The sequence below is a fragment of the Heterocephalus glaber genome, unplaced genomic scaffold (genome assembly GCF_053883595.1).
Source record: "Heterocephalus glaber isolate CG9 unplaced genomic scaffold, H.glaber_assembly_v1.0 deba00001472, whole genome shotgun sequence".
In the NCBI taxonomy this organism is placed as follows: domain Eukaryota; kingdom Metazoa; phylum Chordata; class Mammalia; order Rodentia; family Bathyergidae; genus Heterocephalus; species Heterocephalus glaber.
In genome coordinates, this window is record NW_028258315.1 from 47,607,579 (window position 1) to 47,620,725 (window position 13,147).

The following is a 13,147-nucleotide window of genomic DNA, read 5'->3' on the forward strand; positions in this document are numbered from 1 at the left end:
ATACCGTCTTCAAAATTACAGAGCTTTTGTGGCATGTTTTAACAATATTGTTATGGTTACATTAGCATGATGGAGATGACAATAATTCTCTCATGACTGATATTTTAAATTCTCATCATCCACTGAGTGTTCTGAATTGATTTTCTGCTTCTAGACCTCAATCTGCCTAAGAGATTTAATCCTGTCTAAAGCATAAGTGACTTCAATGAATGGAAGTAATTGAGTATCCTCTTCTGTTAAGATTATGGCTAATCCACCACTAGCAAATGTCTAGGTCTCACCACTTCAACAAAAAGCCTTTTTCTTGCATGAATTGGTTGGCAAGTATGTGAAGTTCTTCCCATATGTTCTGTACCAAAAGACAAATATCTTTAAAACCACATTTATCAGAAATTATAGGGCAGATTCTGATAACTCTGGGATTCGCCACTGACTCCCTCAGAAACATCTACCTCCTAATTCCCAGAATCTATGGATATTTAATTTTACATGGAAAACAAATGTTAAGCAGAAGCACAGATATAATTAAGGTTGTTGGTCAGTTGACTTTAATATAGGGAGATTATCCTGGCTTGTATGGATTGGCCTAGAGCAGGGGAGGCAAACCAATGGCACGCATGTTATTTGTTTTTCTTTTAGGACAAAAAATGTTAATGTATGAGTTGTTTTTTCTAAATTAAAACCTCAGTTTTAATTACAGTATTGGCACTTTGCAATAAATAAGTGGGTTAGGGGTTGCAGTTTGGGCACTTGTGTCTCAAAGTTTCTCCATCACTGACAAAGATCCTTGAAAATGAAAAGGGGGCAGAAGAGAATACTAGAGTGATGTGGTGAAGGAAGGACTCAACCTTCCCTTGCTGGCTGTAGGCCATAAGCTAAGTAATATGGGGAGTCTCAAAGGGCAGAAAAGGCAAGGAAACAGGAAAACCTTCCAGGAAGGTACATAACCCTTCTAATCTCTTGATTTTAGCTTAATAAAACTCATGCCAAATTTCTGAAATACAGAACTAAAACAATGAATTTGTGGTGTTTTAAGCCCCCAAGTTTTCACAAACTTGTTACAACAGCCATTAGAAAACTAAGACATCCACCAAGCTGGGCATGGTGACCCATAACCTGTAATCCCAGACACTCAGAAGGCTGAGGCAGGAAAACTGCAAGTTCACAGCCATTCTAGACAATTTAGTGAGACCTTGTCTGAAAACAAAACAATAAAAGGGGTTGAATATGTAGTTCAGAGGTAGAATACTCCTAGGTTTGATTCCCAGTACCAAGAAAAAAAAAAGACAACCACTAAATACTGTGTCGTTAGTATTTAGAATAGTAAATAATGGTAGGGGCTAACCTTTATTTTAATGTCAAGGGAGATAAATTTTTCCATCCCAGGAACTGACTTTCTATTGTCATAAGGAGCCATGGTGTAGAATCTATCAGTGAGGACCTTGATATGAGACATAGTAAGAAAACATGAATAAATTGAATAAGAAAATACAAATCTTTCCTTTCTTATAAGTTCTTACATTACATAGGTTTGTGGGTTCACCATTACACAGTGGTGGATTTTAGGTCATAATTTATGTTTATCAGGATCAGTGTTTACCACTTTATTATTTTCAGCTAGGATTGCAATATTGGTAGAGATCTCCCCTCTTGAAAAACGAGAATAAATAACTAACTTTAATAGTACTTCAGTTCCATACCTGCTAATGCTAAATGTCATGGTGACTTGGCAGATAATGTTTATTCTACATCTCTTCATAGAGCCCCACATTTGGCCAACCCTTTGATACACCACTAATCACTGCCTTTTTGAGCAATCACTTCAATAAATGCAAGGCTTTTGTGACTGACAATTTAAATAGTTAGCAGAAGATAGGTGTTTATCTTATCTATGAGGCTGTTTGCCTAGTGATGGCCATAATATGTGACAGTACTGGCATCCATGTACTGTTTTTGGCATACCTAATCAAGGTTTGTTCACAGAATGAGATGGCAACTTCACTTGTCACCCATTTACAGGTAAAGGGGCCAGGGTAGAAGGAAAAAAAACTACCATATTAACTATTCAATGGCTGTATCATTTAGTATGGCCTTTTTGTTTTTTGTAACAATCACAAATGCTCACTCTGTGGGTTGAAAATTTCAAATTGGTACCCCTAATATTGTCATAGTTAGTCACTTGAAATACTGTCTATATACATAAGTATGACATATGCTTCTATTTAAATTCACAGCTTGGCCTCACATGAAGATACAACAATGCTAAAATCACTGATTCATATGGAAATGTTCACATTTTATACAGAAATAGAAATCACTGAACCATACATTAGCATGCTGTCAACATACTGCAACTGTGAAAAAAAGTCTTATTATACTCTAATGAAAACTAAAATTTATTAATATCAATTATTTATTGTATATTAGAAAGAGCCAATGAGAAGCTTTCAAATCACTAAGTTTAATATTCACTAGAAATAATTGTTATATCTTTTCTATTATGATGAATTAGTGTGCTACAATATTATGCAAGAGAAGAAGGCAAAATACCATCTTGCCAAAAACTCAAATTAATTTCTGTCATATGATGACTGATCTTGTGATACTCTTCTAATACTTAAAGAATTATTATATAAGAGGGAAGTCCATATGTATTGGACAAGAAGTTTTGGACAAGAAGAAACAGGGTTAAATGTACCACAATAGATGGACAGAGAATGAGGAGAATAAAAGAGCAAGAGAGAACCTGTATGTCACAGCATGTACTACTTGTAACCCATTGTATAAATGATTTTGCACATTATATAATTGTGTTATGGTTTAGATCTAAAATGTCCCCTGAGTCTCATGTTTGGAGGGGGGGCCTGGCCAAAGGGGATGGGTCATATGATCTAGAAGGGTGTATTCTTCTTTCTGCCTCCTCCCTTCTGCTCTGCTTCCTGGCTGCCATGTGGTGAAGAGCTTTGCTCTTCCCATGCCCTTCCATCATGCAGTTTCTACCTTAGAGCCAGTTAACCATGGACTGAACCCACTGAAACTATGAGCTCAAATAAACCTCTCCTCTTTTAAATTGTAGCTGTCAGGTATTTTGTTTCCATGATAAGAAAGTGACTAATATAACTTGTGATGCAGAAATCTCTGAGGTGTATTTTATTCCCATTTTACAGATGACATTGTGTGTCTAAAAGGGTAATGAATTTACTTGAGTTCACAGAGCCAGTGTATAATTCTAAAATCAATAAACTGTGTATTAACATTATGTCATTCATTTACTAACCAGTCTGGCCAGTTCCCAGTTTAGCACTAAATGATTTTAAATAATAGAATAGCTATCCAGTGGAGGAAACAAATCAAATTATAACACTGGGCTAGATTTTACTGGTATAAAGTTTGTGGCTTTAATTTAACATATACCTGTTGGAAATATTTTCAGTGTGCAAACTTCTGTGCTGGTTTCTGGGGAGGATGGAAATGTGGTTTCTTCCCTGGCCATTCACAAGCCTCAATTAACTGCTTGGTGGCTGGGGTACCAACTCTCATGGAAGTCTACACAAATACTGTAATAATACAGACACCATTATTACCTCTGCTGGAGATAGGCAAACTTTTCATGGTAGACATGGCAGCATTTGGGGTGAACCTGGAGCAAGGAGCAGAACTCTCACAAAATGATGAGCAACAAATGACATTTTAGGATCAAGACAACATAGGTAAAATCAGACTTTTATTTGTTTGCAAAAAAACCCAGAACAAAACAGAGTTTTACTTCCTTACGGGAATAGAATATCAGTGCAGGTAAATCATTTCTGTAGTGAATGCACAGCCACAGGGCATTTGTAAGGAGGGATTACATTATAGTAAGCTGTCTGAGAGCTTTTCTATAAGCAGATGGGGCCAAAAATCAGGGAGGCAAGTGAATGGTGGGTGATCACCAGGTAAGAGACAATACATGTAGGAAGTAGAATCTACACGTGTGTAATTTCAAATGCACTTAACTTTGAAATCAAACATAGGGTATATGTCAGTAAATAATGAGGAATAAAATGAGGATATAAGTGATTTTAAACCACTTTAATCCCAAATCAGTTTGCTTCTCCATTTGAATAATGTAAAGCCTGCCCTGCGGACTCTTTCTAATACAGTTCAACTGTTCTGGGTCAAAAATTGTTTGAAACAAACTCTTTTCTATTTTGGATAGTATCATTAATTAGCTAACAAAGAATTCCTGATATTACTTTTTTCACTAGTTTATAATTTCTACTTAATCCCTGGCTTATGTTATTACCAAGCTTGAGAGTTGGTGTTGGAATACGTGCCTGACACATAGTAGGTGCTCGTCATGTTAATTTGAGAAGAGTGAGAAGAAGGAAGGATTTGAATCTTAGTGGATAATGAGATTTGCTCCTGTGGCAATGGAAAGGAAGCAACTTCAAAGTAGAGAAAATGAGCCCAGCTATCCATGGGTGGCATTATATAATTTCTATGTTATTTCTTGAGTTTTTGGAGCAAATGTTATGGGGTAGATAAGGTCACCACTACTTGATAGTAATGAAACAAGTCCCAATGGAAGCTGGTAACTTTTCTAAGGCCTAATACCTAGTTGATTAAAAAATGGGAATTCTGAGTCCAAACCACATACTCTTGGTCTTTAGGCTTTATTGTCCTACCCAAAACAACTACAAAATACCATTTGTTCCAGAACCCATTTGCTGAGAAGGTATTGAAAGAAACAGAGATAAGAAAAACTTTTGCAATTTTTAAAATGCCTTCTGCTTTATTATTTTAGAAGACCCATCTAGGTTCTTTTTAAAGTAAACAATTATGCACTGGCTCATTTGCTTGCCTAGAATAACCAATGAAATCTGCCAGTACATCCAACTGGAATGCAAATTACAGCTTTTTCCTTTATAGGGTCCCAAACTTAGAGACAGGCAGCCACACTGAATTTTTCAAGGTTATAATGGGGCCAACATTTATATCCATGTCCCTACTCTGCAGAGGCTCAGGGGTCACATTGCCTCCGTCTGCTCAACATGCCATGAAACACTGTTTGCAGCTGATGAATTTGGGTGGCTTGAAAGCATGAGCTGCTAGAGGTTAGCAGGCTCAGAAATGAAGATTGCACAGTATGTTTGAGAGTAATTGTTCACAGGGAAAAGCTGAGAAATTTACCCTCTGGGGTTAGGGGCAGTGTCAAGAAAAAGTGAACTCAGAGTTAAGTGCAATTATAGGCTGTGTTTCTGTCTCCAGATACAGCTTTAAATCCATAATTAGGATGAGGGGAGCTGTCTTTAAGAATATTCTGTACTATTTATTTATTGTACACATCCTTACACATCCCTGAGCTTCCAATAAGACTTGCTGTGTAAGGATTTCTCAGAAAGAGGCTAGTTAATCTGCACAAGCACTTTTAGTGATTCCTAGTAGGGGATATTACTGAAATAACCACCAGCACATCTCACACTGCAATACTGCTTAGTGTGTGTCAGACATGCTTCTTAGGCCTTCTAATATTTTAACTCTCACATAAACTTTTAAATCTTTACAATATCCCTATGATGTGGATACTATATTTATCCTCATTTTATAAATGAGAAAGTTAAGCACAAAAATGTTGTATAATTTATCAAAGGTCATACTCCCTGGAAGTTAGCGAAAGAGAGATTTGAACTCAGACATCAGCCTGTGGAGTCTGCTGCATGGGTCCTTTATTTGGGATGAAAATCTGCTTTCCTATAAAGGAGCTAATGCACTTGGCTTTGATCATATAGCTGAAAGAATCCTTTGTTGAGGGTGAAGGTAGGCAAGGTATAATAAGTACATTGTCTTAATTGGAACAGCTCATATACACTAAGAAGCACTGTGTTTAAGATTTTGTATGCGTTGTCTTATGAACTATTCAGTGAAGTATGCTGAGCTTCCTTTTGGAGAGGAGAAAACTAAGGTTCATTCCTAAGAGTCTCAATAGCTTTCATAAACTCACACAGATAGTCAATGATAGATCTAGGTTTTGAATGTCTATTTGTCTGAATGTCAATCCCACTGGGGGCCACTCTACCTATTGCTGTTTATGAATCAATATTGCTACTCAGAGGAGTTTAAACCAAGTCATATGTGACTTCTAGTGCAAGCATCATGGCCATCATGAAGGTATGTCCATACCTTAGGTATTTTTGGAAATTCCAAATTTCAGAAGACAAGACGTGTCTTGGATGTTGAAACCACAGAATATGTGAGACAAGACATTTTGACCATAAAAGGAGAGAAGGGATGTTGACCAAAAAAAATCACAGATGGGGAGGACTCATATTTGAAAGGGCCCTTCAAATAAACATGGGTGAGTGTCCTTTCTTATCTCATACAGTGGTGGCTAAACCTGATAGAATTATCACAGAGGTGAACATAAAATGAAATTTCTTGAAATCCTGACTTCCAGAAGGGACAGAGGGCACTATGAAATGTGTGTAAAATGGCAGTTCATGGTTCTCCTAGAATATGCTTCAACCAAGTGTCTGTTTCAACCATTACACAAGGTAGTGTTGGTTCTTAAGTAGAAATATCTAGAGTTGAGACAGGAACTTCACTCCATGAAGAACCATGAAGCCCCGTAAGTAGTAGATGCATATGAACTTAACCCTTTTCCTCAGGCAAACAGTATAGGGCAGAGCTTCACAACAGAGGTTTCAAGTTCAAGCAGTTCAAGCCCAATTTTGGACAAATTATTTAAGTTTTCTAACCCCAAATTTTCTCTTCTATAGATCAAAAAGTGTAATTTCACTCATCTTGGATTTGTGGAGATTAAAGGAATTAATGAATATGATGTGTTTAGGAAAGCGCCTGGTGAATAGTTTAGGCTCAATAAATAGATCCTATGCTTATTATTAGAACCAAGATTAGAATGAAAAGCCAGGAATCCTATCTCAAAAGCCTGATAATGTTGAGAGGCATTTGTATTCTATTTCTCTGTCAATGATTACACAGCAGGCACTGACTGTGACACAATCAAAGCTTCTAGTTAACCTGAAGTTAACTTCATCTTGTTATGGTGATGTTATCTCCTTTACAAGGTAATTGTAAGGATTTAGTGAATTGCATCACATAAGCACTTTGGACCTTGAACAGCACACAAATGGTGCTGTTGTGTACTTTTTTAGTCACATATGAAGCTATATGTGGGTATTTCTGGAACAGAAAGTTCTCAGAAAGCAATGTGATCTAGTTCCCCCACAGAAAATCAGAATTCCATAAATGACCCATGCTATTCTGCAGTAATTCTCATCCACTTAGCACCCCCTTACAGCTATCTTGCAAAGTGTGTAAAACCATCTCTAGTGATGCCCTAAAAGCTAATTACAATAAAAAAATAAAAAATAAGCTTTAATAATGCTTCAGTAGTGTTATTAAAATGGGGCAAAAAGAAAGAAAAATCAGATCAATAAACTTTTTTCCCCTCTGGATTAGTACCAGTTTTCAATGTCCTTCAAAGTCTGATTGGGCGAAGCATTAGCACTCAAGGTCAACACAAGTCACCTGTAGGTAAGGAGACAGGGCTGGAAGAGCAATGTTCATCAAAATGATGATCCTAAAATCTGGTGAAACTCATATGGCAATTCACTAGTTGTCCTAGTAACTTTCTCATTGCTAGGACAAAAATATCTAACACCCACAATGTAATGGAAGACAGGTTTATTTTGGCCCATGGTTTCAGACCACAGTCAGCTGGCTCCAAGGCAGAAACAAGATGGCAGTGGGTCACTGGGGAAGAAAAGGTGTTCAAACTATGGCAGCCAGGAAGCAGAGAGAGAAGAGAAGGGCTGGGGACAAGAATATACCTTTCCAGGTCATGCTCCCAAGTGACCCAACTCCAGCCAGGCCCCACCTCTTAACAGCAAGTCAGCTTTAGTGGCCCCATGATCCAATCACCTTCCAATACATAGGATATTTGAGGACAATTTAGATCTAAACCATAAGAATGATGCACTACCTCATTCATTAAATCACCTGAGAATATTTTAAAGAAATCTAAACCAAGCATGCCCTAGATAAAATATTAGGCTCACTGTGATAGGATCCATGCATCTAATTGCTTATTTTTTATTTCTTATAAATTTCACAGATAACTCTTGTGTTCAGCCAAGGTTAAAAATGGAATATAAAATGCAAATAAGGCAGATTGTAGGATGGAGACAGAAAAACATTGAGGGGTGGTTCTATTGTCATAAACTAATGTTCAACATTAATGGCTCATTTAGCTGCTGCCTATATCTAGTAGTAAAGCAAATTAACTCAAATGCAAACAGTTTATTTATATGTACATATTCCCATACATTTATTTGAATCCTGAGTAATGCCCTAAAAGCTAATTACAATGAAAAATAACCCATTCTATGTGTAAATATACATGCAATTCTGCCAGTTAATTGCCTGGAATTTTCATTTTGTCCACATCCTCGAGCAAAAAACCTAAGAATCCCCCTAAGTTACAGACAATTTGTACAGTCTTTGAAATATGCTCAATTTTACTACTGTATCATAATCTCTCAAAAACTAAATTTATGAGGTAAACCTAGTGAATTAACATTAGATTAAAATAGATTTTCTCTGATCACTCATTATTCTTAGAATTTGTAAAGAAGGGAAGTGCTAAGCAGTGCAGAGTTTGGTCCAGGAAAGAGAGTATTTCTCAGTTCCCATTGAAAGATCATCTTTGAGATCATAACTATAATGCCACTAGACCACAGAATAATTGTTAATGGGCCTAAAAGATCTTATATATCTCTGGTCCACAGAACTGACCTACTCTAAGAAAAGAGGAACTTCATCATACAGAACATCAAACAGCTACCTGAAATCTCAGGCTGTAATAGGGTTTTCCACAGGAACAGAATGCGTAGAATGTATGTATGTATGTATGTATGTATGTAAAATTATACAAGGAAATTTATTAGGTAAGCTTATAAAGGGTCAGAGTCAGGAGACTCCACAATAGCTGTCTGCACAATCAAGAGCCAGAGGTTCCAGTTGCCTCTCAAGAGAAGATGGAGCCATAAAACAACAAGGATCAAGGAGGCAACACCAGTCAGAGACTAAAGGTCTGGAGACTCCCTGGAGAGCAGCTACAGTTAGTCTGTGTTAAAAGGCTAAAGAAGTTGGAGTCCAAAGGCAATGGAAATAGCCGAAGATGAGTCTGGTAAAGCAGAATGGAGCTTTTTAAATGCGAGTCAACTTCTTTGTTCTTTCACTCCAGCAGGAGTCATATCGAATGATACCACCCACAACAAGAGTCGTTCTTTCCCCTCAGTTTGCTGACCCACATATCAGTAATCTTTGCACACCCTCACAGACACACCCTAAAATGTGCTTTAATAATTTTCTAGGCATCTCTTAATCCAGTCAAGTTGAAAATCACAATTAGCCATCACACAGGCTATCCACTAGCCACAGACCAGCTTGAAATTTGTAATGTTTTTCATAATGGAGAGGAACAAAAGAAAAACATGGTGATTCTAGATTATCTTTCTCATGTCCTCCTTCAATTCCTCAGCATTATTTTTAAATTTACTTATTTGCACAGGTCAAAGAGGAAAGAGAATATAAAATAAATTCCCATTTCATCTTTCCACCAATATCTTTTCCAGCTCATCCTCATCTAGATCCAAGGGGGGTGGCAACAAATCCATGGAGTTAGGTACTATTTTGAAGCAAGACAGCATCATGCAAGACTATATTTTGAATTCATCATTTATATCCATATTTCTATCCTGCTATTTTCTTTCTGAATTATTCCATGTTACATCCAGGACATGTGTGTAAGGGGAGAGTGATATATACTGATATACTATATAGTGTGTATATATATATTTATATATAATATATATTATGCACAGTATATAGTATATATATTATAGTATATATTTATATATTTCTATTTTTTTAAATCATTAAAATTAGGAAAATATTTAAGAGACTGAAAATTTAAAATTAGTGCTATCAACCATGACACTGCATTGGTTATAAACCACAGTAATCGCAGTTCAAAGACAACATTATGCTTCCTGTTTCTGAATGATCTTCCTCACTGGGCCAATCCTACTTTTACAGCTTTTGTTCTATAGGAATACTCAGTTTCTTAGGGATTACCATCACCCACTCTCATGTTGTTTTCAATCTCAGTGTAATTTGGTGCTGGCTCTTACATTACCCCTCAAATACTCTTCTTGTTAAACAAGAGCTCCCTTTTTTATAATTGTGTGTACATTGCATGTTCTTATTAGGAATAAATCCAGGTTTCTTATCAAGATATAACTGTCACACCTTCAAAAGACAAGAGAAATCCTTCCTAAGATAATAGAAAACAAGACCACCTATATGTGTTCAAAACACTGTAAGGACTCAATGAATATTTAGATATTTGTTTCAAAATACATAATATTCATAATTTTAAAAACATCTTGCAGCCTGAATTTAACTAAAGTGAAAGAAATGACTGACATTTTATTGCAAAAAAATCAAAATGAATCATTGACTACTTAAGGAAAGAGATAATACAAATATGATGAATGAATTCTTTTATTACTCACATGACAGAAAAAAAAAGTAATGTTAAAAGAAGAATTCTAAATTTCATTATGAAACCACATATAAAAGCCACAAAACTACGGTACCCTTAGAAAATTGGAGAAGAGCTGTTTTGATTTTTTTGTTAAACATCCTTTGCATTTTCTGCTTTTTAAATTTTTATTTTAATGATATAGGGCCCATAATTGAGAGTACCAGAAAAAAAGGCCAGATGAGCTGAGAATTGATGCTTAACAACAACCTTTACTCCTTTTTACCCAGTGCCAAGATACCTTCCAGGAAGCTCTTATTTCTGGCAATGAGGGCTCATGAAGGCTAACTTTGTCCAGTGGAAGGGGAAAAAATAATCTATCAATTTAAGTAGTGATCATCATTTGATTGACTCTTCTGGCTCAAAGAAGATATTTTGGTGTATAACCTTCCTAACTATTGTTTTGCCTTTTCCTACCTTTAGCTATTTTATATTAGTTTTTTTCCTCTCTCTAACCACAAAGAGAAATTAGTATAATAATCTATAATTCAGTAAGGATAACTCTACAGGTTGAAAGTAAGCATATAAAGGATTACAGAAGGTAGTTATCATGTATTTGTTTTGTTTTTTAAGTATGACAAGGATAGTGTTTGCTGTTTTGGGGTGGCTAACTCACCAGGAATCTCCAGAAAACTTAACCTTGCATTCTTGGGGCTCCTCTTGACCCTGGTGGCAACATAATGTTTGAGTGACAGTTGAAAATGTACAGTAAAAGACAAAAGAATCATGAGTGTTGATCCAGACTCCTGGAAACTGACAGCATAGAGGCCCAAACCCTGAGCTAATGAGCACTTTGATGAAGACAGCCAAGTGAGTTGGAAGATGAGCTACCAATCTTTGGTACTTCTCTAGGCATGCGTTCAAAATGCCACTTGTACTAATCACTAATCACATGACATATAGCCTCCTATGGGAACCTGCAAGTGATTCGAAATTGCAGGTGAAGAAATTTCAGGGCATAATGCAGCATTGTCAGATAGAGGCCTCCCTAGGCCAATCCCACTTTTACAGCTTCTGTTCTGTAGGGATATTCAGTTTCTTAGGGATTACCATTACTTACTCTCATCTTGTTTTCAATCTCAACATAATTTGATGCTGGCTCTTACATTAATCCCCCAAAAAGAGGGACTAATGAAAAGATAGAGGCCAGTGAAAGTTGAATTGGCAAAATACAGTTTGGGAATAAACTGCAAAAACCTACACATAACAAAGACTGAATTAATAAAATGAAATAGCACAACCAATCAGATAGAAAAAATAAATTCAGCACTGATGAAATTGGTGTTTTTTAAAAAAGAAGTGAAAGGAGCAAAAGAATAGCCCTCAACAAGAAGCTGAGCCCAGGATTCTGCTGGAAAATACGAAATTTATTTGAAAAACTATTGAAGTTTATAAAGGAAGCCAGTGTGCAGGGCCCCCAATCTGTCCTCAGGCAAACCTCCCACTGAAAATAGAAAAGGATTTGTTTGACTTCAATCTCAGTGGAGAAAAAGATGATCCCCGAATATGTAAAGTTCACAGTTAATGTATCCTGCCAGTTTTAAATTGCAAGTTTTCACTGCCATTTCTTTGGGGGGGGATACATTTTTCTTAGGTATAAAGGTTTACTATTATTAAGAAGTTATCACTGCTATTTACGTGTTTATAAAATGAAAATAAAAATAACATACAGGTTTGGTGCCAAAAGCGGCACATCCAAACTAAAACAAGTACAAAAATAAACTTTCAAGCTACTTATATTTAAAATGAATGTCACTGAAAGAGTGAAGGGAAGAATTTGCCTCATCATGTGCTGAAATGTAATCATCATGGCAGCAAAGCAGCCCTGGGGCAAATCGGTGCCTGCTGGAAGGGCTGCCCTGTGTGTTCTTGCAAGAACGCAGGCCAACAAACAAAAGACAAATACTGTATGACTGAGTTATGGTCCTGAGCTGCAGAAGTTTAGAGCATCTAAACTGGAGTGAATTCCTGCTAAGAAGGCACCCCCCCCCCATGGGGTCAGAGTGGAAAAGCTTTCACCAGTGCTCAGCTAGTGGCACCAGAACACTGCATTGTACTCAGAATGCTAAGTCCACTTGGGAAGGACAGATCCTTGGTGAATCAGGACAGAGTGCAATCCTTCCCGTGGGCCACCAGTCCTTTGAAAGTCTACTGGCTGCAGATAGGCAGGGACGGGGCAGAGGACACAGAAGCTGCTTGGTTTGGGAGCCCTTGTGCCTGACAGACTTCATCCTTCATGATCTTGGCAGAAATCTCCAGCGTTTCCAAGGCCTCCTGCCTTCGAAGATACATGCTGTGTGTGCCTGGCATTGGCCAACACAGCCATAGCTACAGCAGGGAACGCAAAGCCAGCCCAGCTCACCCTGTCTCCACCCACACTGTGCATCTCGCAAGTTGGCTCTCAGAGAGGCTAACTTTCCTCCTCCTTCCTGGAACTGGGCAGCCCAGTGCACCTGTTGAAGTGGCATGCTGGGTCAGTGAGCCAAGAGCACGGCCCAGCCCACTCGCACTCTACCTGGGTGCAGTGCAGGACGCCTG

The 13,147-nt window shown here is 37.3% G+C and overlaps 1 protein-coding gene across 2 annotated transcripts in view; it reads left to right on the forward strand.

The window, feature by feature from the left end:
• Positions 1-13,147, forward strand: part of Tafa1 (TAFA chemokine like family member 1) — a 491,038-nt gene that overhangs the window by 337,090 nt on the left and 140,801 nt on the right. The window lies entirely within an intron of this gene.